Source organism: Astatotilapia calliptera, chromosome 5 (assembly GCF_964374335.1).
Source record: "Astatotilapia calliptera chromosome 5, fAstCal68.1, whole genome shotgun sequence".
In the NCBI taxonomy this organism is placed as follows: domain Eukaryota; kingdom Metazoa; phylum Chordata; class Actinopteri; order Cichliformes; family Cichlidae; genus Astatotilapia; species Astatotilapia calliptera.
Genome location: NC_137426.1, coordinates 38,275,430 through 38,298,029, shown reverse-complemented (window position 1 = coordinate 38,298,029; position 22,600 = coordinate 38,275,430). Strand labels below are relative to the sequence as shown.

Below are 22,600 nucleotides of genomic sequence, written 5' to 3'. Positions count from 1 at the left end.
AATTTTAACATTTAATATCAGTAAACTAGTACCAAAATCGTGTTTAGATGTTAAAGAGATGAGAATATTAAAAGTCCTTCCATACAATCAGAAAACAATGCAAAAGTAATACAGGCACATGCAAATGCAGTGGCCACATCATCCTCACTGTACGGCTGGCACAGTGAGGTACTTCATGTCCATCTCTAAGTGCCTCTTGTTCAAAAAAGCAACTTTAAAACGCCCCTTATCTTGAGATGCATACACATCATTACCACTTTTTGAAAACGTGTATTTGCAGCCAATGTTGGGTTTAACTCATATTTATTGCATTACAAAGTTACCATAATAAACTTTCAATTTTTGTAACATGTAACACACTACTGTATTAAATTCAGTAAACACTAAAAGGCATGTGTCCTCATTTGGGAGGCGATGTGGTTTCTGTTGTTTGGAGGTAATTATTTGATAATGTATGTTAGCTCATGTTACACAGTAGCTCAAAAGTAATGTAAGGAATGGTATCACAAATTAGTTCAGTTCATTTTTTTTTTCAAACATGTGCCTTCACAGTCATTACAAAATATCATTCTATTCTTTTGTTTGGAAAGGAGTAGGCAGAAGTATACTTATTAGTCCCCACCCCCTCAAGTTTTACCTCTCATTGACTTAATTTTCTTTTAGCCTTAAATTAAACAAACAACATATGAAGCAAAAGTAAAGCAAAGACAAAACAAAACAAATAAAGAAGCCCCACCACAGTATAGTTACTTTCATATAAATAAGGACTGAATGGTAACATTTGCAGATTCACAATGAGACAAACAAACTAAAAGACTATTACGAGCAACATTACTGCCCTGGGTTAACCCTGTGTTCTTCATTCTTATATTTGCTAAGAGTGTGTTTTTTATATTTCATTTTAAACTGGTTTATGTTGTTACTTTCTTTCATTTCTTCTGTTAAACTGTTCCATAGTTGAACTCCTGCTACAGAGAAACATACTTTTTAAAGTTGTTCTAATTACTTTGTATTTTTAAATTCCACTTCCCTCTTAAGTTATACCCACCTTCTCTTTCTATAAACAATTTACAGATTTCTTTTGGAAGCGTTTTATTTGTTTTACTTTATATATTATTTGCGCTGTTTTAAACTCCACCAAGTCCTGGAATTTAATAGCTTGCATTTTGAAAAATAGTCCATTTGTATGATCCCTGTACCCTGCTTCCCCAGACCTCTACACAGTAGCTCGTATACAGCAGTAGTAAAGCACAGTATAATATATGCAGGGCTTTCTGATCCAATATTTGCTTTGCTTTCCCCAGGACAGCAATGCCCCGTGCCAATCTCCCTCGAACATAAGTAATATGTGGTTTCCAACAGACCTTGTGGTCAATGATCACACCAAGAAATTGTATTTCATTTACTCTTACTAAACAAACATTGTCAACACATATTTCTACTTTGATATTCTTCTTTTGGTTTCCAAACAACATCAATTTGGTTTTATCTAGATTCAATGATAATTTATTTATATCAAACCACTTCTTTAACATTGTTAATTCCTGTGTGATCATCTCCAAAACTTGTGGCAATTCCACATCTGAAAACAGTACAATTGTGTCATCTGCAAATATTACAAACTTTAAATTCTGCGAGACTCTGCACAGACTATGTACATAATAAACGATGTACTCCACAAGCAATATGCATCATATTAGATTTATATTCATCTATTTGTACATATTGTTGCCTATTCCCTAAACAGCTTTTTAACCAGTCCAAAACCACTCCCCTAAACCCGTACCTTTCCAGTTTTTATAATAGAATTTCATGATTAACAGTATCCTGTGCGTACCTCTTATTATCCATACATTCTGTTATCTCTTCCATTAAGTCTATCAATGCATAGTTGTTGATCTGTTGTTTCTGAACCAATACTGATTATTTTTCAGCAATTCATTAAATGTAGTATTATTATTGTTATAATTAAGTAATGGAACACTCCCCCCCCCCATGGAATGAGTCGTGTGTGTGTAATTGTGGATTACAATTACAACATCACTTAAAAAACGAATCTAAAAATATAAACTCAAAAAATAATTTTTGTGTGAGGTCCCACTGTTACCTCCATCATTGCAGACATAAGTACAGAAATTACTACCAGCACAGCAGAGGTCTGAGTTTCCAGGTTGCCAGAGCCATATCTAGAAATTAAAGCTGCAAAAAGCAATGATAGGGCCCTTACAACCTGGGGTACCTTGAGATATGCTGCAGCTGGATTATGCTGATAGCAGAGCAAGATGCAGTTTCGGGTTTTCTTGCAATAATTTAGATTAAACTTTAATTGACTTTTGCATAAGCAGGTTATTTAGGTTAACCGGTAATTCTATATTACCCATAAGGGTGCTGAATTTCAGACATGTAGTGCTGGAGCAGCTTCATTGAATGCTGGTAGGTGGCACACTGCCACACTCAGTAGTAAAGCCCATAAAACAGCCTTCATCACGTTGCAGCTAACGTTTATTTTAACCACATGAGGTGAATAAGAAGAAGTCCATCAAAATAACTAAAAACATTAAATTATTTAGTTCTCACTAGGTCGAGCTCAAACTATCCCTGACTACTGGCATAAAGATGCGCTCAGGTTGGGACTTCAGTGAAACATGAAGTTTGGGGCAGACTGAACAATGCGTAACAAGCCTCCGGTGCTTTATGGACTAACATCGAAATTCATCATGCTTTCAGAGCCATTTAATGACAACACACAGTTGTATAGGTAAAATTAGACCAGGGTTTTCTGACTACATTTTAGATTACTTTGTTCATTCACCTTGAAGCTGTGCCTTAAAGCCTGAAATAAGAAATATTTGCTAGAAAATTAAAGTTTATTGAACCATCTGATAAATTTGTTTAAAAAAAGATTTTATTTATTTTCATTTCTGTACATGATTTATAATTTGTATCACATTTGCTACATCTGACTTTTTTTTTTTTTAGATTTGCTTAAAGATGTATTGTGCAATTTTGTATTTGGTTTTTGAGAGGAAAAAAATCACACTGATGATGTAACAGCCTTGAAAACTCACCCAAAAAATTTTTTTGTCAAATACGACACAGCAGTAAGCATTACGGTTTAAGTGTAAAATATGACCTTTCCTGTTGCCACTATGACCATCATCAAACATTACTATTATTATTGTTTCTATTACACTATTATTGTGGACCCTTATCAGAGCAGATAAAAAAGGGGCCTTTACAGTTCTCATGCCCTAAATATTTAAGCTGCAATAACTAAAAAGCCCAATAAGTACGACACAATGGCTTCAACAAGGGACAAACATACTCTAAATGAATGCAATACATTAAATGAAAGGTGAAATGTAAATAATATCAAGCATGGCAGTAAGTTGTTGGGCCATCCCAGTTTCTTTTTTCCTTAGCACTGAATCCCCAAGTCACTGTAGGGATGGCACACGATTTCATGACTGTAAAATCAATGGCTTAACCCTTCCCTTGTGTCCTATGAATGGGGCAGGTCCGATGGTTTATCACACGTAAACGTGAGCAGCCTTTTATCTTCAGTGACAGGTAAACTTTAACCATGACAGGTAACAGCTCCCACAGCACAACCAACCCTTAGACACTGCGGTGTGGAGGGGAGGGGGGGCATATTTCTGTAAAACGTTGTGAGCAGCACATGGGAAGGACGGGTCAGCTGACCACACGCAGTTTTCAGTGGATATCTGCGTGTCAGTATCGCGCTCGCTGACTCATTATTTTACTTTCAAACACGAGCCTTCAGCTAGCCAGGCTGGCTAATTTAAAGGGACTGTTAATCTCGCGGATGTTTGCGGTATACATTGTCACGTGGAGCACAGGAAATCGCGTACCGGGTCTTGACCGGTTATTGTTCAGTAAAGATTTTGTTAAAAAGCACGGGCACGTTTACAGTTAAGAAAAAACAACAAGATAACAGAGACATGCCGACAGGAGCTAGTGAGCTAGTGCTAAAGGCACTTTCACAACAAGTAAATGTTCGACACACTCACCGTCTGTCAGACAGCTTCACCCACGTGCATTATGGGAAGTGTAGTTGTATGAACGAGTTGTAGACCGAAAAACATGTTTGAAAAACTACAAGTACCAGAGGGCATGAGGGACGATCTTTATGTGGCGTTCACAGCCAGGAGGAATATTTTTCACAGATTCGACAGATTATTTTCTGTAATCATTTAACTGAAATATGCTTTCGGTTAAAATATTGATTGGATGTGAGAAACAAAGTATGACACAAAAATGATGCAACTTACATCCAGAATAACAGAAAATTCCCACATACACGTTTAGTTTGTGTAGGCATAATCCTGAAAGCCAGAAAGTTAAATACTTTAGACTCAATAAGAAATTCAGTTCAATTCAGTTTCATTTATATAACGCGCCAAATCACAACAGCAGTTGCCTCAAGGCGCATTCAGGGCCGTTGCTAGCCATTTGGGTGCCCTAAGCACAAATGCTTTATGGTGCCCCCCGCCACTGAAAAAAAAAAAAAAACATTAATACTTTTGAATTTCTCAGTGGAATTTGTTTAATTAAATAACAACAAACATGACAGTTAAACAAATAAATAAGGTTAAAGGAGGTTAAAAATACTGTTACAAATAAATACTGAAACAAAAATTGAACATTGGAACAAGAACAAAGAGCCTGGCAATAATGTGTAATTTTTTTTATAAAAAAATAATATATATAATATAATAGTATTATTATTAATATATTTACAAATAGTTTCACAATAGAATTTAAATAAGAAACTTAAATAAGAAAAATAAGAATTTGAACACAAAAGCCACATTCCTTAAGTAACTATGTTAAACATTTTTACAATTCGTTGTCAGAGTATGCCCTAGACTCTAGGGCATACTCTGACAACCAGAAAATGCAGGCGTGTGCCTCTCTAGGGCCTAGAGAGGCACACGCCTGCATTTTCTGGTTGCAAAATCAGCTATAAGGTCATCATATGATAGCTTCTGAGCCACGTCACCATTGATGCTGATAACAGCCAGACCACTTAAACGTTCCTGCCCCATTGATGAACGCAGGTACGTTTTAATGAGTTTGAGCTTTGAAAAGCTTCGCTCAGCAGAGGCAACTGTGACAGGCAGGGTCAGTGCAATACGCAGAGCAATCCACAGATTGGGATATACCTCTTGAAGCTGATTGTCATGTAAAAATGACAGCATTTCCAAAGCAGACGTCTGTGGTGGCAGCTGAGGAAGGTTGATGATTTCCTGCATCATCTCAGGTCCATCAATGTCAGCTACTCCCTTATCTGTCAGTGTCTTCTGTACTTCAGTGCAGTGTTTTTTTAAATCCTCCTTGGACATCCCATTCACTTTGCTGAAATCAAGCAGCACTCCATATTTCTCCTTCACTTGATTCATGGTCTCAAACCTCTCCTGTAGGGAGATTAAAGCAGAGTCCACAACACAATTGAAAAATGTGACCTCAAGCTTTTTAAGGGCATCATGGAGGGGCTCATCAACAGCTTCATATGCAAACTGCCTTTTTGTGCTCCTGAGCCTTTTCTCCTTCAACTGTGGTTCTATGTTCAGGGCCTCACAGAGTTCTTTGGCAGCTGACACAGCCTCATCAAACCCAGACTGTCTGTATTTAGAGAGGTTACTTTTGGCAGTGTCAATGAGCCTGACAGCAACATCGAGCTGCATGGAGCTGGACTGTAGTAACTTGTTCACCTGGTTTGTGATTGTAAGAAGTTCACACCACACGATGGAGCAAATCAAAAATCGAAATGAGGCTACTTCCTCAGCAAGCACTTGAGCCTCCACCTTTGCGACTGCATCACTTACAGCTTCTCTGGCCTCCAGGAGAGCATCCCTCACTTCTTTTGTCTGACTCCGGACAGCAGTTACACTTTGAAGCCTGCTTTCCCATCTAACGTCACTCCAAGATTTAAGTGTCAATTTCACATGTTTTGTTAAAATGGCCCATCGCTGCGTGGCACTGGAAAAGAAATTGAACAACTTCTGCAAATACCCAAAGTAGCCAGTTGCATCTGGAGAGGACTTGGCAGCATCAGCTATGACCAGATTCATCGTGTGAGCTCCACAAGGCACAAACAATGCTCTCGGGTTTAATTGTAGCAGTCTGGCCTGAACACCTTGCTTCTTCCCCTTCATGTTGGCCCCATTGTCATAGGCCTGTCCTCGACAGTTTTCAAATGGAATGCCAAGTTCCTTCAACTTGTCAAGGACAACATTGGACAGGTTAAGGCCAGTTGTTTGCTCCACATTTATATAGCCAAGAAAGTATTCTTTAATATCTGGTTGTGCTTGGAAACAAACAATGCGTACTATGACTGACATTTGTTCAGTGTGACTCACATCTGGAGTACAGTCAAGAATGATGGAGAAGTATTTTGCCAACTGGATTTGCTTCACAATGGCGCGGAATGTTTCTGAAGAGATAATCTGAATTAGTTCGTTCTGTGTCTCAGGGCTGAGGTAATGTGTGTGGGAACCTTCATCTTTTATGTTGGCCAAGTGATTTGCCATTACAAGGTCATATGTTGCCATAAGCTCTACTTCCTTCAAGAAGTTGCCATTGTCCGGCTCATAAAGACAGTCAGAAGAGCCCCTAAAAGACAAATTTCTGGAAGCCAGTGAGAGAGTTATTGAGAGTAATCGTTTGAGAATCTCTCGCCACTTTTTCCTTTCTGCCTCTAGTAAGGTCAACTCCTGTTGATCTATTGCCATGCTTTTCTTTAGCCGTGTGTCCAGTTCTCTCCACTTAAGCATGCACTGTATGTGGTCTTGGCTACACTCATGACCCCTCAAACGGATGTTGATGTTCGACCAGTCACTGAAGCCCTCTGTACTCAGCTTTATATCCTTCACACTGAAAAGCTTACATGCAAAGCAGAACACAGCATTGTTCTGCGGTGAGTACACTAACCAGCTCCGGTGAACCTTTTCTCCATTGGGAAGAATTTTGAACTTAAGGCTAGTGTGAAATGCTCTTCCATCAGGCCCCTTTGGAAAATTAAAATCAGAGCTGACATTAAAAGGACCTCTCCGCACAATTTCAACACGATCAGCATCTACAATGTGAGCTGGCCAAAGAGCAGGATCGGTTGAAGGGGGCACACATGTCTCCACAGTGTCACTTTCTGATAGTCTCTCAGTGACAGGACTCTCAGTGGTACTTGTGTATGGAACTGTACCTGAACTGGTGGTTGATGGTTCTTGTTCTTCTTGGCTAGGGATTGTTGCAGGGTCTACAATGGCTGGTGGTTGATGTCCAGGGATGGCACTACTACTGGATGGTTCATCCTGTCCTTGAGATCCTCCTTGAACATATTTAAGCATTGACCCTGCATACAAGAGAAAATATTCAGGGATTTTACAGAAATACAATTTTGAATCTACAGTAGGCCTACGAAAGATTGCATTATAAGACTAATAAATTAAATAAGTCACTGGTACATTTAAAAATTACTAACTATATTTTACATGTATAGATTTTCATAATGGCAAATGGCAATATAAACATGCTGTACATAATTTGATATAAATGCGCAAGTAGGAAATCTATATTACTGGAAGATATAGGTTTCATATTACAGTTTCACCAACAGATGTCGCCCTTGATCTATGAACCTAAAGAAAGACGAGAACTATTTATGTGTTCAGACGTCAATGGCATAAATAAGATATGCGTCTTTATAGATATCCTGAAATGCAGCAACATACAAAGTAATCTTGTCTAATCTGATAATAATACTTGACTGCATCACTGACCTATCCCAAAGTTAAGGTTAATCAGTAGCATGCATGACGTTAGCCAGCTAGCAACCTGAGGAGGGAAATGCTAGTCTCACGAATCACGATAACGTTAGCAATCGTGAGTCACGATTGCTAACGTTATCTGAAAACCGTCAATTGAGTGACCATGATGAGTTGCTTTTAGTAGTCCATTCTATATTCATATCCACAACGTAAACAAACTACCCAACATCAATCATTTGCAACATTTGTTAACACAGTATGAACACTGCTAACAGGAGCTATCACAGAGTTGACGGACATGAGCGTGCAAGCAAGGGCTACAATAATGAACTTTTTTTATTATTATTATTTAAACATTGCCTTACCGGCAAGCGACGCCTGAGTTTCATCACGCTTCCTCTTCTTCTTTCTTTTCTCCGCTCCTGACTCCTGTTGCCGTTTCGAGGCCATGTTCAAACAGGTGTTTACCAATTATAGAACAGACCACTGGGAGTGGGGGGGCACCAGGAGGAGACTGGAGACAGGGCACAAAGCAGATTCACCCCTTTTCTCGGGAAAATTGTTTTATGTTGCTTTTGTATTGTTTAACCATATTAATGCATATGATATTTATAGTATTAATATGGTTTACTTTTTTTTTTTACGACCCTGATTTTTTTGGTGCCCTACCGGCCATTTGGTGCCCTACGCAGTGTGCGTTATGTGCGTTTGCGGAGCTACGGCACTGGGCGCATTAAACAACGACATGAAATGAAACTACTTTCCCAAGTGAACTATTACCTAATACCTATGGAGGACCACAAGAGCCACGTGCATCGAAATAAAGAATTCTGTGCTGAAATAATGAATTGAAGAATAAATTCTCCATTTGTAAATTCATTTTTGAATTCCACTTTAATAAACTGCATTTCAAAATCCATTTCCTGTTCGCTCAGGGATTAACTTTTTGGATTAACCGTTGGATTAACAACTTCACTTTAAAAATACTGCTGCTATTTTATTCTGCAACCTAGACATCCACATTACTCACACTCTCACATAACACATACATATAGGGCCTTGGGGGTGGGCACGTTTTACAGCATCCAGAGGATGGTCGGTGTACTCCAACCCACCTCTGGCGCTGGTGCCCTACCCTCAATTTTAAATGCATTTAGACACTGAGGGTTTTCGGGAGGAGCCGTGCTGCTCTCTGAGAGGAAGCTAGTACCATGCTCTCCTGTGTTTTAAATGCACTTTAGAACAGCACACAGCAACACAACATATGAGCGTGCGGAGGGAGGTTTGGGGTCTTCGCTCACCCCGGTTCTGTTAGCCGTCAGGGCTGGGGGGCTGGGAGGAGGTGCTGGCCGTCAGACTGGGGTCTGGGATGCGGGGCCTCCCTGCTACTGCAGATAAGGAGGTGGTCCGCTTGCCTCCACCCCAGAGAGAAGGGTTACATCTCCTGGGTCTAGGTGCGGCTTGCCCCTCTGAGGGCGGGGGTACCTGGACCTGGGATATAGAGTATGTCTGGAGAGTGTGAATGTGTGTGCAGTGTCTATTTGTGTCTGTCTACACGTTGGGTGAGTGCCGAGTATTTGGTTGTGCATATGGGGTGGGAATGCACGTCTGTGTCTGCGTGCGCCTGTTCGTCTGTGTCTATATGTCAGGTGGGGTCTTAGACTCGACCTCTCTGGGTACATCTCAGGCCCTCCAAAGTACGGAGGCCTCCTCGGGTCCTTGTACTCTGGGGCCTCTGGATATCTGGGGCCTGGATCTCCTCCATACCTGCTTCATACCCTGGAGGACGGGGCTGTGGCTCCCCCACACTCCCTAGCAGATCCTTACATGGAGAAACCTTTGGAATGCAAGCATGCTGATCCACACAGGTGTGCACACAGGTGTACACACGGGTGTTCACAGACGCGGACTACAGCTTTCTTGGCTGCTGCCTCAAAGCACATTGTGCGCTGTCCATCTTGCGTGTTGCACAATATCGTTTAATATTTAGTATCTACTGATATCTACTGCTAGCTAGTTTATTGTGATGGCGCTGTATTTATTATTTTGCTTTTTTTTTTGTTTGCTTTCTCTTCTGTTTTTTTTCTCCATACAGGTGACCCAGGTGTTTTTTTGTTTTTTTTTTTCTTTCTTCCCCCCCTTCTCACCGTCTCTTCTCCCCTTTGGTTTTCTTTCTCTCCCTCTCTTTCTTTCATTCTTTCTCCCTGTCCTATCCCCCAGTCATGTCTGTCCCGTTTGTAGCAACTGAAAATAAAATAAATTCATAATTATAATAAAGGTCAATCAAATGGACCAATATGGCAAGGCCATGATGATCCACTTGGTAAAATAAATCTGCTTGGCATCTTTCTTGGCCTTAAGACAACAATTCTGATGGCTATAGATCCAAACGGGACACACAAAAAGAAAAAAAAAAAACCTTCAGCCCAGTTTAAACACAAGATTAATATTTACTTCATTTAATCATAATCATCTTAGTTTCACACACATCATTTTCTCATGGTGATTGTTGCCCAACTTGGCGAACCAGTGATTTGCCTTACGCCCTGCGGTGTGAGGACAAAAAAGGTACACACACACATACAGCCAAAAATCTGACTTTGAAGGAAAAACTATATCTTGATGGTTAATAGCTCACATTGGTCGACAAAAAAGAAGCAGAACAAACAAAGAGAGGTATAATTCTGCGTTTCTTAATATCTATTTGAATGTTGCTTGTTTTTGAAGATGCTATAAAGTCTGTTTGCATTTTCAGTGAGCTCAGCATTTATCTGTTCTCATCAGAGAAGTATGAGCTCAAAGTTTATGCTCCAGGTGAGGCTTGAACTCACAACCTCGGCATAGCTCAGCCCAATACTGTCATATAAGTACCGCACGCTAACCGATTGCGCCACTGGAGCACATGCACAAAGATTTTATTCCTTTCTCCCTTCATTCAACTGGTCTATTGGAAAAAAGGGGGGACAGTAACCGCTTGCTCAGTCATTCATAGAAAGAATACTTTACACTATACTATATTGCCACAAATCTCATGCTTGTAGTCTATGTACTATATATAAGATCCATGGATAGATCCATGCATTAATATATGTGGGAAATCAGTCTTTTTTTCTATACATCTATCTTACAAATGTTTTTTCAGTCTGTACACGTTTGTTTCAGGTCATTTCTGTTTCCTTTTTCATATTTCCCTTTTATTCTTTAATTTTTGTAGTTTTTAGTGTATTTTACCTAATAGATATGGAACTAATGGATAAAGAATTTAACCATGTGGCAATAAAGGCTTTGTATCCCTGTATTTTACCCCTGTATCCTGAACTCCTATTTTACCAAACTAAAATAGATTAAAGAAAACTGAAGTCTGTGTGTACTTCTTTTCATGTAAGTGAAATGTGCTTCTCTGCTATACTGTTTTCTAATAATGTGTTAGCAGCAATTAACTATACTAATGGCCCTAACGGCACACATTTCATTGCTATACTCACTTCCTTGGCTCTAACTTTTTGAGTGACATAAATGTTGATTAGCCTTCAGTATGATTAGCTCGCTACCACCGCAATTTTCTTGCCCGTCATATCAATACTTCAGTGTTTTTAACACTAACCTTTGACAGATTTAATTACAGTATTGATGCAAGTCAAGCAGAACCTTGGTAGCCATAACAATGATTGGTCAAATCCTGGTAGGTGGTTGGCTTCTGTAGTTCTTGGTAGTGGAAAAGCATATGATTCCTTATTTACTAAGAATTAGCCAAAGATACTGATTGAATTCATTTCCCTCCACAATTCCAGCAGTGGTGCTGCCGGGATAGAGAGACAGTACAGGAAAGCTGCAATAAAAGAAAAAGGAAAAAAGAAAGGAAAAAAAATCCTGCTGCTAGACACAGCTAGCTCATAGCTTCGCCCTGCTAAGAAGCATGTGTGCATCTCCAGAAGTTGAGTAACGAGAGTAAAGACGGCCAGCCATGGACAAACAGATCAGAATCAGAATCAGAATACTTTATTGATCCCTGGGGGAAATTATTTTTTGTTACAGTGCTCCATTTTAAACCAACATTAAGACAAGACAGACAATACACTAACTAAGAATAGTACAATATATACATATATATACATACATACATACATAAGTCACTCATAAATAAATAGTTGGAAAAGAAACATGTGTAGCTGTAGCAGCAAACAGTGTGTTAAGTGGATGCGTTGTACAGGGAGCCACAGGCAGGAATGATTTCCTGTGTCGTTCAGTGGTGCTTTTCGGTAATCTCAGTCTCTCACTGAACGAGCTCCTGTGACTGACCAGCATGTCATGGAGTGGGTGGGAGGTGTTATCCAACATTGTCTTTATCTTGGACAGCATCCGCCTCTCCGACACCACCTTGAGGGAGTCCAGCTCCATCCCCACAACATTGCTGGCCTTACGGATCAGTTTATTAAGTCTGTTGGGATCTGCGGCCCTCAGCCTGCTCCCCCAGCATGCAACAGCATAGAGGATCGCACTGGCCACAACAGACTCATAGATTAAATAGATTAAATTTGAGATTAAATCTGCTCGGCTATTTTGAAAATAGCTTCTAACTGGTTCCTCCTTTTGCAGGATGGCTTCTCGGGGATAAGGCCATCACGCAGTCCAACAACAACAATTTTTAATCACCAATTTATCATCATCTGATGTGTCTCTGACTAGAGTAGGTGGCACTCATGGGGATCATTTTTTGTGGAAGAAAATCCTTTTGACCCGAAAAACATCCTTTTTAGATTATCAGATGCTGCCAACACCACGACTTCATGTGAAAGCACCTGATTTATCTGATCACCAGCTTTGCTTAGTTAGGTCAGGGTGGCTTTGCCCTTTGACCATTGTTCTCTTGCAGCTGGAGTACACCCTGAACCAGCTTTTGGAGAACAGGCTCTATGATCTTTGCCTCTGCTTCTCTTTTCTTGTAGGGCTTATTGTCCATCCTGGTTGTGTCAACTGGGACACCATTTTGGATCTCTGTTAGCCCACTAACTAACATTCTTCCAGGCTTCCTTTTGGCTTCCAAGCTTCTTCTGTTGTTGTGGCAGTTGTGCAGCTGCCTATAGTCTTGCCACAATCTTCACCCTAAACTCTGTCAGTGCATCTGTCATTGGGCATAGTCTAGTTCAGTTAAACTATTTTCTTCTACCAGAGTTACGTCATTATGGCCATTCTGATTAGTAATGTTCCCATTGTGCTGGAGTCTCTAGATCTCTAGCAGCTTTCTTCTGTTAATACTACAGCACTGAGCTGCCATGTGTTACTTGGTCAGCGTGAATGTTGGTCTTGCCCATCATCTGATGCAGATCTTGTTCGTCTGGCTAATCTCTAAGTTGATGTGTCTCTTGTGCATATGCTGAATTAAGAATGAGGCTAGTTGCAAAAAGCAATTTGAGCGCTTGGTTATGAGTAGAAACATGCTGTCCATGTCAATGTTCTAATCAGCCAACCACACTGCAACACCTCAATGCCTTTAGACATGTAGGCATGGTCAAGATTTTCTACTGACTTTTAAACTCAGAGTCGGTATGGGAAAGGGTCAATTAAGTGACCTTGAACATGGCACAATTCTTGTTGCCAGGATGTGACCAAGTTTCAGGCAGAAAATCAGCTATTGGCTAACCAGTCAGTCAGTGACAATGTGTGGTTGACAATGAGTAGAACACCACAGCTGTGACAGATGAGGTGTTGCCAGGAGACAGCAACATCAGGAAAAAGAAGAAGAAAACAAAAGTACCAGAAATTTGAATTTAGCAGATTCTAGGCAAAACATCAGAGGTCTTTGTCCAGAAGAGTGCGTAACACTAATGTGTCTGTAATACTCTAAGACAGAGCTTCCCAAAGTGTTGGGCCCACCCCCTGGGGGGGGGGGGGGGGGGGGTGCAGAGCCATTGCAAGGGGGGTGCGGTATGAACAGGGAAAAAAAAGAATGCTTGGACACTGCTAGCATAATGGACAGGTTTTTGAGGGGGTGCCCAAACAAACGCTAAGCAGGAGATGAAGCATCGCTGAATATGTTTCCAAACCAACTTCCTTCCAAGCCAAAGACTAGAAAATATGATGAAGCATATCTTCCCTTTGGCTTGTGCCAAGGTAGGTCTCCCTGCAGAATTGGTTTTCCCCACGTCGGGAGCAGCGCTGGGCTCTCCAAATCACAGACAAACAGGATCCCACATTCTTGATTTTTAGTTCACAAACACTTGTTGTAATGACTAACTACTCCTGACATTTTAGAGATGTTTGCTCTTTATACAGTAAAGTTACAGCTGGATACAAATAACATCAGGCTGATCCTGACACGATTTGTTCCCTCGGTTCAAATCACGGACAAACAGGATCCCACAGCTGTTTATGTTTTTAAACCCATTTTGCACAGAGAGACATGTTTTGAAAAATGCATTGATTGCAGTGTTGAATATTATAAGATAAGATAACCTTTATTAGTCCCACACGTGGGAAATTTGTTTGTTACCACACAGAAAAAAAACAACTACATGTAAAATAATGACACCGTGACGCCTCTGGCTTTGTAAATGGAGGGACAATAACTGCGTGTAAAACCTGCAGACAGTCAGATTAACAGTATTTCGTCTCTATCTGCCATTCTGCAATTCATCTCATGTAAACAATAACGTGGCCACAGCGTGACGTGAAAAAAGGCACATACCTTTGACGTTGTGTGACGAACTCTGTATTCCTCGTCCACACGGAAACGCAAAACAGGAGTTTTTAAAAAATCTCCTTTGTCTGTGATTGGAAACGCCGTTTATGTGGACGAAACAGCTGCGTGTAGGTGCGGACGTAGCGTAAAAGAGTTAGTAGTGTATTTTATTTCTACCTGTAATTTATTGCAGATTACTTGTATTTGCTTAATTGTTTACTAAATGTTTTAGGTGTGAAATAAACCGCAATGGAGCAAAATATGGGCGTGTGGAGGATGTGTTTGTGCTGGGGGGGGGGGGGGGGGGGGGCAACATTTGTCTTGTAAAACCAAGGGGGGCGTAGCAAAAAAAGTTTGGGAACCACTGCTCTAAGATCAAAACGTGCTTCACCCAATTTTGATGCAAAAGAGCTCACTGCTTTGGACCAGTAGGTTTGACTACGTACAGGAGAGGCAAACTGAATGAGACTCAGGCAACTGCGAGTTTTGAAAACGCCGGCTTTTGTATTTTACTCACCCAGAAAACAAAAGAAAGAAAATGACAAACATACAAAAACATTACAAATAAAAGGCTCTCTTTTTTGGTACCAGTATTTTCCTCAGTAACAACCCTGACGTACAATCACAGTAATCACTTTAAAAAAAAACAACCTTACCTGCGTGCACCCTTCTAAATGTACAAAGTTCACGTTCAAAATGACCCACAATCTCAATTACCAAAATCCAGGGAGTCCAGGGAGATGTGTGTGAAGAAGGGGCAGTGTTGGGGAGTAACGGAATACATGTACCGCCGTTACGTATTTAAAATACAAAATATGAGTAACTGTATTCCGTTACAGTTACCGTTTAAAAAGGTGGTATTTAGAATACAGTTACTTTGTTGAAATAAATGGATTACACGGCGGTACTTTCCTGTTTCATTTTGTCGCGGGTCAGGACTGTTTGGGTTTTGTTTGACAGCTACGTTCTGTTGTTCCAGGCGGCAGCGTTACGGTTGCCATGGTTACAGGGCGACGCTCTCTCTCTCTCTCTGCGACTGTGTGTTTCCTGGGTGAGAGAGCGCCTTGTTGTTGTTGTTGTTGTTGTGCTAAACTAACAGGCAGAATGCTACAGGCATAGCTCTAAAGAATGTTGCATCATGGGCAGTGTAGTCCGTGTTGCAGAGAGAATGGACTGCCATACACGTTATGGGTCTGTGAGCGCGAGGAGGGAGAAAAAGGGGAGTGGAAAGGTACGAGTTGTCATCGAGGAAAAACGGGAGCTGGAAGCATGTAAATATAATAATAACCACTGCAGCCAAGAAGAGAGCCTGACGAGCCCAGTTGTAAGTAAGCTATTAAGACTCGACTGTACACCGTGTTCGTGTTTTCCTCCGAAAACAATAAGTTCTGTTGGAGCAGCCTTTCAACGCCTCTCTCTGTCTCTCGCAAGAAAAGTTGACCCACACAACAAAGTAAAGCTATTTTTCGGCTACGAGCCGACAGGGACCCCGCCGTATTAGTCAGAGGTCCCTTTACTACAGTTCGGAGTCGCGGACCTTCAGTAATAGTAATAAATCACACAGCAATAGTACATTCACGTTGTTGTAAAAAGCATGATAATATATTAAGTAATCCAAAGTATTCAGAATACGTTACTCTCATTGAGTAACGTAACGTAATACGTTACAGAATACATTTTGGGGCATGTATTCTGTATTCTGTAATGGAATACATTTTAAAAGTAACCTTCCCAACACTGAGAAGGGGAACAGTAAGCTCAAAGTGGCGTGGTGTGTTTTTTTTTTTTTGTTGCAGCTGGCCTACCACACTCTGCTGTGCAGCACAGAACAAAGTCAATTGGTCCGTCAACGGGGTTGGCTCGCCATCGATTACAGGATCCGTTGCAATGCATCAAAAGGAAGACACAAAGGAAAACAAAAAAACCTGACCTGTCAACTACAGTGTCATAGGACATATTAAGTTCTCATATAATCACAGTCCACTATCACCTAAGATGTATTATTTGCAGCGTTACCCATGTTACAAATTGAAAATAAACAATAAAACACACAATCTGTGCATCGGTTTCAAATGCTTTTTTTTTCAGTACATTGAATAAAGTTTTCCACAAAGTATTTCTAAACAATTTCCCAATAAACACTAGACAAACATTTTGCTCGCAAAGAACTCATGAAAATGCAGATAAACAATGAACTATTAAAACACTTTGCTCACCGATCTCAGAAAAGAAAGGCGGAGCAGCGCGAGATGGCGCAGGAATGATGAAATGGCATCGTCTTTAACTCCCGACCTTCCTCGACCAAACAATGTAAAAGGAACCAGCTAGTTACTTGACTTAGCAGTACATATACCATAAAACGATCTTTCATAAGCAGTAAATGCTAACTCTTCCGTTTCTATTGTTTTTTTTCCATACCTCGTTTCAGTGAATCTCCATGTCTTTTTCCTCGCTAGCGTGCTCATGGAGGATTTTCAAGAGAGGAGAAAAGCCTGCGCTCTCTCAGACGGAGATGGCGGGCGAGGCCCTGCACCCTGTTTCAGCAGCTCATTGGCTTAGAGCAACTCACGTCTACCTCAGAGCAGTTAACGCTTTAACTGCTGCACCTATGGCTTATTCACTATAAACCGAGTGTAACTGCTAAGATTAATGGTCTTTTTTTCATTTTGGTATATTTTATGCAAGCCATCGTTAATTATGGGTTACTAGTGCAGTCCTCAACTCTTGAAAGTCTCTAAACCCTTAAACTCCCAGGCCTTTTGTAGAACTTCAGAAACACAAATGTTGTGATGGGAGAGCCATTAGCTGCAATGAGCTGCGGCCCGCAGTTCGCTACTAGCCTTTCGGCGGTGTTCGGGGGAAGGAGGCTCTTCTGGGAGCTGGAGTCCACGAGAAAACGTCTCCCGGAGCACGAGTCCTCTATGAAGAGCAGCCTTTCTGTATTGCCAGCGATCACGGCTGCTATGGCACGCTGGCAGGTCCGTTTCCCTGGACCGTGAAAGCGCAGGGCGGCAGGCAGCGACATGCTTTGGCACCAAAACGCTGATGGTAGAAGCAGATGGTAGCAATCCCTGCCGTCAGCAAAGGGGCGGATGCTCCGGGGGAGACAGGTGGAGGCATGGAAGGTGCCACCGGGGGCGTGGACGTCGAAAGTGCAGCTAGCCAGAAGAATACGATCCGCTTCTTCAGCCAGGGAGCAATAATCCTTCGCAGCCAGAAGCGGGGAGTTGGCAAGGACAGCTCTCATGGCAGCCGGCAGTTGGCGGAGGAAGAGGTGGGCGAAGAGGAAATCCCCGTCATCCGGGCCGAGCAATGACAGCATGTTCTCCATGAGCTCGAGAGCCGTATCGCCACCCAGGCTTGACCGGGTGAGAAGCTTTTTGGCTCGTTCTGCGTCGGAGAGGGCATAGCGCCGAAGAAGCAGCTCTTTAAGGGCGGCGTATTTCCCTAAGGCGGGTGGGTCCTGGAGGAGGCTCATCGCACGACGGGTGGCCAGCGGGTCGAGCGAGGTCACCACATGGTGATACTTCGTGTCGTCAGCCGAGATGCCGCGAAGGGTGAACTAAGCCTCCACGTGCACGAACCACAATGGGGGATCGTGGAGCCAAAAGTCCGGCGGTTTTAGCGCCACAGCAAACGTAGCTGCAGCAGGGGGTGGAGGACCGGTGGCCGCTGACGCATCCATAGCGGAGTCTGCGTTATCCTCGGCCCATAGCATGCTCGAGTCAGGGGTCACCAATGTGGAGGTAAGCATGGACGACACGGAGCACTTAGTTCTCACTCCTGCTTTATTCCTCTCCACACTTCAACTGAACACATCGCGCCACAAAACACAGCAACACACTTCCTCAACACTAGGTGTGAGTGGAGCCCTCTAGTGGTCCACCACAAGACAAGTGATGGTGTCCTGGGGTATTATGTGGCAAATGCCAATCCACAGTTTTAGGCAGAAAGCACAGAGCTTGTTAAAGGAAATCAGGCCCTTGGTACCCACATGGAGTCTGTTTCTGATTCACTGGTCAGAGACACATAAGTGGCATGCTGGAGGTAATTTTGTAGCTCTATCGTGCTCATCCTATTCCTCCTTGCAATAAGGGGCAGATACCAGTCATGCTGTTTGGTTAAAGACCTTCCCCTCTCAGAGCAGGCTACAGATCACAACTTCATTCACTTCCTCTTACAAAGCTATTCACAATAAAACATGATACTTGTAAAAATGAACCATATGAAATGCAAATGCTTTTTTAAATTTATTACAAACATTGTACTCCTTTTTTTTAAAAAAACCCAGTTTTTTTCTAAATACTTTAAGCATTAGTATTTTACATTGTTACACTGAGTTCAACGTTTTTAAGATTTCAACTAATTTTAATAAATTACAGTTTTAATCTGGTTATAAAGAAGTTAATTAACATCAATAAATAAACAGTTTTAAAAAAGGATAATGCAAACAACAACAACAACAATCCACATGTGCTGAATAAATCAACAGGCTAACACATATTAAAATGACCTGTATTCATATGTATCATAATGATGATATTCATAAACAAAATCTATTTATTCATTTTATACATTTCCTGTACCTGTCACATAAATCCACATGACTTCCAGTCCCAATTTCAAATGTTGAACATCATATTGATGTCCAAGTTGGGTCATGGTTGGATGTCAGAATTGTGGACCTAGTCCAGAATTGGTCACGGATGACAATCGTCTATCTGACGTCCAATGTCGAGTGGGTCTGATCACTAACGTGAGGAGTTTTATTGATCTATTTAATGAAGGAAATGTAGAAATATTTCTTATGGAACGCCAGGACTGACATAATGAATTAATTAAATACACCATTAAATAATTAATTAAATGTGTCATTAATTAATTAAAATGGAAAATAATTAATTAAATACTTATTTACGACACATTTAATTAATTAATTATTAACAGTTTTAATTAATTATTTAATGATGTATTTATTTAATTCATTTTGGCACTATTGTCCCCTTCATGTCTCACCTTGAAATCATTTTGTCTGTCAGCCTCACTCATCAAACTAAGAGGGCAGGGCTAATGCTGCCACTGCAGCTTCTCTAACATTTGATTGGTTGCCGTGCAAAGTAAGTCAAGACAGGTCGATCCTAGATAATCGATTGCTTGTGTGGACTTGGGGCAGCCAGGTATCCCAGAATGCATTTCAAATCACAGGCAGCAGTGGTGGTGGTGTAGTTTTAAAATACCCCGTTTTTCTGTCACCAACTACATTTTTAATAGTGTTTTAGCCGCGAATGTCGCGCCGTAATCTTCACGTCTGGTCAGGTTGTCAACATAGAACATGTTTACAAAAGTACTCAGATGTTTTCAGAGATGTCACTAGCTCTGCTAACAGTCGGCATGCAGAGTGCACCGAGCTCACAGCCCCGGTGTTCCAGCTGTATTTTTTTTGTTTGACTTTTGGGGGGAAGGGGGGTTAACCGGTTTGTTTACATATTCCACTCTCCATGTTCCACATGTTGCATTCGCAGATTCTCATTTTCACCGAACGATCGTCTCTTTCCGCCTGGTCTTTTGTCTCTGTGCTTCTGTAACATAAAGAACGAGCTGACATTTTTCTCACGACACCAGCTATCAGCTCAACAGGCCCTCAGTTCACCTGCATGCACCCTCCTCCTCACCTGTCAGCTGTTTAACACCTGGTGCTAATTCAACAAACACACCCACTTTACCTGGTGATAGTCACAGTTTAACTGGGCAGCCGGTGCTCGATATAACGCAATGTTGGCGCAATTTTCTGCACAAGAAAAGTAAATATAGTTTTTTTTCCCCCGAGCGCATTGCTGCTGGAGCTCATTTCCCAACAGAGCACTTTATAAGCCAACCCACTTTATCAGCGGCTGATGTCCAATCACCGGCACACAGTGTTATGTGACAGCTGTGTGCAGGCAGGAAAAGGACCCAAAGGGCAGACTCTGGAGACAGACATGAACTCAAAAAACAGCTTTAATGCTGAACTCAAAAGGGTAACAAAACTGAGAATACAAAATAAGCTTACGCAGACAGAACACGCCGCAAGATGAGGGTAGATAAGGGTAGATCGCGACACAGACCAAAGAGAACACAGGGCTAATATACACAGAGGAGCAATCAAGGAATGAGAGACAGGAAGGAAACACAGCTGGGTCAAATCAGGGCTGACGAGACAAAGGAAGCAAAACCAGACCCATTAACATGAGACACGGACTTTCAAAGTACAACAGGAAACAACACAGAGACGCGGACTTGACAAGGGGATACAGCTGACAGGGGAGACAGAGCAACTAGAGAACACAGAGACATAAACCATAAGACAGAACTCTAACAAAGAAACCAAAGACTAGTGAGGGTAGGGGCGTAGATCGACTGGTAAATTTAGAGCTTTGCTTTTACACTCAGCTCTCTCTTCACCACAACAGACCAGTACAGCATCCACATCACTGCAGCTGCTGCACCAATCCGTCTGCCCATCTCCCGCTCCCTTCTCCCATCACTTGTGAACAAGACCCCGAGATACTTAAACTCCTCCACTTGGGGCAGAGTCTCGTCCCTGACCCGGAGGGGGCACTGCACCCTTTTCCGGCTGAGGACCATGGCCTCAGATTTGGAGGTGCTGATTCTCACTCCCACCGCTTCACACTCAGCTGTGAACTGTTCCAAGGCGAGCTGGAGGCCCTCACCTGATGAAGCCAGCAGGACCACATCATCTGCAAAAAGCAGGGATGAGATCCTGAGACCACCAAAGCGAAAGCCCTCCGCCAGTTGGCTACGCCTAGAAATATTCTGTCCATAAAAATTATGAACAGAATCGGTGACAAAGGGCAGCCCTAGCAGAACCCATCACCCACCAGGAACAAGTCTGACTTCTTGCCGGCTTTGCAGACCAAGCTCTTGCAACGGTTGTGTAAGGACTGAATGGGCCAGACACCCCATACTCCCGGAGCACCCCCCACAGGACCCCCTGAGGGACACGGTTGAATGCCTTCTCCAAGTCCACAAAGCACATGTAGACTGGTTGGGCAAACTCCCATGCACCCTCGAGTATCCTTGAGAGCATAAAGAGCTGGTCCAGTGTTCCACGACCAGGAGGAAAACCACATTGTTCCTCCTGTATCTGAGGTTTGACTAACGGATGGACTCTCCTCTCCAGCACCCTGGTGTAACGCGGTAAAGGACCTCTGCTGGCATATGCTACAACTCTGTTTTTTCCATCCTGCTCTTGATACAGCACCGCACCAAGACCTGTGGGACTGGCATCAGTGTGGAGTGTGTATGGTTTTCTGGGATCAGCAAATGCCAGAAACGGGGCAGAAGTAAGTTTGTCAATTATGGACTCAAAAGCTTGCTGACACATTTGCGTCCATCGTCCTCCAAATGGCTCTTTGGAGTTGAGGTAATTTTCTGGCTTTATAGTTGGTCTCAGTTTCTTCTGGGAAGGTGGAAGGTGATTGTTTGCAAACTGAGTTTGCGGTAGTCAATACAAAGACGTACACTGCCGTTCTTTTTACGCGCAACCACAATTGGAGAGGCAAATGGTGAGTCGGATTCTCTGATAACTCCAGAGTCAAGAAGTTTTTGCAGGGGTTTCCTTACAGCATCAAGATCTTGAGGATGAAATGGTCGTGGTCTTTGCTTGGTCTTTGGAGGTAAGCGGATGGTCGTTCACCTGGATTTTGAAGAATATTTAAGTATTGAGCATACAATTCGTCACCATCTTGAACTGTTCCAAAAGCTGAGTCAAGTACACGTAGTATGACTGAAGGCAATGTGTTGGGGCTTAGACCTTTACCAAATCAGCAGCAGGTGACAATAGGCTCTCTATAATACATCTGGTGATGTGTAGAGCTGACAAACTGGGGTCGGCAAGCAGTAGATCAATTTGGGAACGCCATGATTCAAAATCTGCTTCACTACTTGGCTTAGGAATCCTTCCTGAAAAAGCACAGAGACGTAGTGAAGTTGTGGCGCTCATGTCTGGGTTTCGGACCACATGCTCAACAACAACCCTTTGTATTTGTGGTGGATTGAGATCATGTGCTGTGAGTGATACTCTTGGAGTTGGTCCAATCTGGCTTTGACGGGGTCGTGCCCCGTGCTGGTCAGT

At 42.1% G+C, this 22,600-nt stretch overlaps 1 protein-coding gene, 1 long non-coding RNA gene and 1 other non-coding gene across 5 annotated transcripts in view; all 3 read right to left on the bottom strand.

Annotated features, from left to right (window-relative positions):
• The window catches only part of fhit (fragile histidine triad diadenosine triphosphatase), a 146,871-nt gene extending 142,759 nt beyond the window's left edge, over positions 1 to 4,112 (bottom strand). Inside the window, exon 1 of one of the 3 annotated variants that reach the window (XM_080301452.1) lies at positions 4,032 to 4,112. The gene's annotated coding sequence lies outside the window, so the exon portion shown is untranslated. The remainder of the gene's footprint in view (positions 1 to 4,031) is intronic. The other 2 variants (XM_080301451.1, XM_026169196.2) reach the window with 2 other exon arrangements.
• A 409-nt stretch (positions 4,113 to 4,521) lies between these two features.
• On the bottom strand, positions 4,522 to 8,651 carry LOC145419303 (uncharacterized). Its single transcript, XR_013909073.1, has 3 exons — positions 8,153 to 8,651; positions 7,223 to 7,372; positions 4,522 to 5,438 (listed from the first exon to the last, which is right to left on the bottom strand). It is a non-coding gene; the product is annotated as an uncharacterized LOC145419303 (long non-coding RNA).
• A 1,942-nt stretch (positions 8,652 to 10,593) lies between these two features.
• On the bottom strand, positions 10,594 to 10,687 carry trnai-uau (transfer RNA isoleucine (anticodon UAU)). Its single transcript has 2 exons — positions 10,650 to 10,687; positions 10,594 to 10,629 (listed from the first exon to the last, which is right to left on the bottom strand). It is a non-coding gene; the product is annotated as a tRNA-Ile (tRNA).
• Between the last annotated feature and the right edge of the window lie 11,913 nt (positions 10,688 to 22,600).